Here is a 3,676-nt window from a genome sequence, read left to right as displayed (position 1 = left end):
ACAACTTCACGTTTTAATGACTTACTCATATGATAATGCCATGGAATTTCACACTAATATTAGCACCACTAAACACTTAATTATAACCTTAATTTCATAAACTCTAAGCTTACTAATTTAGGAGAAAGAAGAGCATCCATGATAGTTACCTCAGTGGATGCTCTACAACATTAAATCAAACTTCCATGAACTTCAACCCATCTTCAATCAAGCTTGGAACTCTATAAATAAACATTTCCTTAATTTTCATACAATAAAATACATTCAAAAATTAATATAAATTTCTTTCAAGCTTTCTCATAACATTTCTCAACAAATATAAAGTAAATGGAGGTGTAGAAAGCCATTTTTTTTACCTTGATGTAACTTTCTCACTCTAGCTTTAACTTCTCTCTCTAAAACTCCATAAACCCTAGGCTGAAATTGATGGATGAAATGAGCTCAGGATGTTGTTTCCACGAAGTTTTTAATAAAATTTTAAGGTGGGTAGTGGAAATTTTGGGAAAAATATAGAAAAGAAGAAGAAGAAGGAGAAGAAGAATGGCAGGAAGGGTTGTTTTTGGCTAGAAAAGAAGAGAAATGGGGCTAATGAGGGTTCTTATCCCCTAAAAAACACATATGGGCTTTAGGCTCATGTCTAATAACTTAAGTCCAAATTTGTCCATTTAAAGCCCATTTCCTTAATACGGGGTTCCAATGGATCAAAATAATTTTAGATATTGAATATAATATTTGAATATTTTTTCCATCATAAAAGTCTCAAGAATTGACCAAATTACCCTTTTACGAAGAAATTACTATTTTGCCCTTTTTATTACCCTTTTAGCAATTTCTTTTAAAATTCAATAATTAGATCAATTCAATTTCATGATTCATAATAAATATTTAATATACTACTAAGAGATAAGAGAATTACACTTTTGCTCATTCCTCGATAAAAGGAAAATCTACAATTTAGTCCCTGTACTTTCCATTTTTTCCAATTTAGTCCCAAAATTGATTTCCATAATAACAATGCATATTCTAAATTTTTCTCATGTTAATTAACCATTAATAACTCACATTTTGCATTTAGGTCAAATTGCACTTTAGTCCTCATACTTTTCAAAATTTATGATTTGGTTGTTTTTGTCATATTTCCACTTTCACAACTCTTTTAACATATTACCATCTCCAATATCAAATTATTTTCATAAAGCCTCTTATCTGAGTCATTCCATAAAATTTTCCATAATTTTCTCAACATTCAAGCCAAAATTATACCATTCATACTAAAATTTTGAGGCATTACAAATTTGACTTTTTTTAAATGTTGAGAGCCAAAATTTGCTAAAAAGAATAAAAAATGTAAAATTAAGTGCTGAATTTGACATTAGACCAAACATAAACTATCCAATTTTTAAGTACACAAGCAAATATCATATGCAATTTAGAATATCCAAAACAAAAACTAGAATACAACTAACACAAAGTTATAACTCTACAATGACATTGACAAGCAAGCACAAGATAATAGAAACATGCAAGACTAATAGAAAATTAATGGTATATTTGAAATCTTTGTATTATTATGCTTGAACGAGTTTGAACAAAAGATAAAACAGTTCTAAAACAAAACATTAGTCATGGCATTGCTACAAAAATAAGTTTGTTGTGTGTTCCATGTTCATGATTTAATCTAAATATCAATTTTTGTACTGTAAAATCATGTTGTCGAAACATTACAATCATAGTATCACAATTTCCATCAACGTTGCAATCATACAGAAGCCTATATATGAAGAAATAGAAAAACCAAATAGATTCCCTCGTTTTAACACTCAAGGAAAAAATTGTAAATATAATCCTCAAAACTTAAGAACTAAAACCCTAATTATAAAAAATATATATATTCGAGCTCCAAAATAACTATAATCGAAAACACAAAACCCATATTGAATCTAAAAAAAATGCTTACTAAAACAAAAGTAAATCAATTTCACAAGACCCGTTAGCAAACAGAAATGGAAAACATAAACAGTTATTCAAAAAAGCAAAACCTAGAATAATGCTACTTGGATTAAGTCAAAAGTTTACTAGAATTTAAATATCGTTAAAAGGAAGAAACAGGGAAGAAAGAAACTGACCTGCTTTTTGAATTAAAATAGGGAAATAGCAAAGAAGTGAAGGGAGGGGTTTTGGAGGTTTGAGAATAGAATAGAAACCAAAGGGGAAGGAAGAATTGGAGACGACATTCACATTCAACCGGTTAATAATGTAAAATCTTATTTTATCATCTATTTCTTCCTAGCCTGAATTGGAGATTTAGAAGAGGGTGCGTTGAATGCTGTTCAGGCTTCCCTTCGAACAAAAGTTAAAACGATATTACTCGTAATATTCAATTACAATAAATTAAGTAGATGTTTTATTTAAACTTGTTGAATCAATATCTCATTTCATCTAACCAAATATGTCGTAAAACTTCAATGAACATCACACACTTGCTTCTCATCTCTCCAAGTGGATTTGTCACCAAGCCCTACAGTCGATGTCTAAATTTCCCAGGAGGGTTGTTTTTATTTTTTATTTTTTTGAGCTTTCAAAAATCGAAGATTATTATACGATGGGAGAAAGTGTATGAAATTAGCATAAAAAAGACTGAAAAGATGACTTCATGATATTAAAGCTTAAATTAAAATAGGCCATCAAGGCTTTTCTTGGGCTAAAAAAAAATTTAATTTCGAGTTCTTTTAACATGTTTTAAGATAAAAAAGAAAATAGAAAAGAAGCAACACCTGTTATTATTTAAGTGAGTTACGTGTTGTAGTTAAAAAATAACATCTTAATGGAAGATACATTCAAATTTTTTATTAAAGTACATGTGAAAATTTACCATTATCTTTTTTTATTTATACGAACTTGTTTATAAAACAAGAGAACCTGTTTTGGTGTAGAGGTGTACATGGGCCAGCGGCTTGGCCCTGCTCGACGGCCCGTCCGAAATATGAGAGGGTTCGGGTAAAAGTATAGGCTCGAAATATGGGTTTGGACAAAAAACGAGGGCCATTTAAAAAACGGGCCGGGCATCGAGCACCACTTTTTTTAGCTCTGGCCTGGTTCAAATATAATAAATATATTTTAATTTTTTAATTTTAAAATATTATTAAAATAATTTTTTTATTTTTTTATTTTTAAAATAAATTTTAGTGTTTATTAAAAAAATAGACCTAATCAGGCCAAGCTCAGGCTTAGGAATTTTTCCCGAACCAGGTCTAGACAAAATTTTGAGCTCATATTTCAGGCCGAACTGGACCCAAGTCTAGGACGAGAGTCAAAATTTTTTTTAGATCCAGCCCGAACTCAGCCCGGCCCGGTCCATGGGCATCTTTATTTTGGTGCCGATAGATGGAATTTTAAATTTATATCAATAAATTGTCGGAACACGTGTGAAAATTTGTAAGAAAAAGAGAGGTAGGGGGTGATATATAAATATGAAGTGGGAAGTGATAAAGAAAGAAAGGACTTCTGGAGCTATCGCTGTCGGTTGATTGATGGAAGTGACGCGCTAAAGTAAAAGTGGGGTTAATATCTTGGGTTTTTGGCCAATGGCAGTCGTTTACTATCCATTGTACGGAAAGCGTCGTCCACAAAAAAATCCCCAAAATAAGGATTATTTTGAATAAAGAAAAGGAGTTAA

Source organism: Gossypium raimondii, chromosome 1 (genome assembly GCF_025698545.1).
Source record: "Gossypium raimondii isolate GPD5lz chromosome 1, ASM2569854v1, whole genome shotgun sequence".
NCBI lineage: Eukaryota > Viridiplantae > Streptophyta > Magnoliopsida > Malvales > Malvaceae > Gossypium > Gossypium raimondii.
This window is presented reverse-complemented; position numbering follows the sequence as displayed.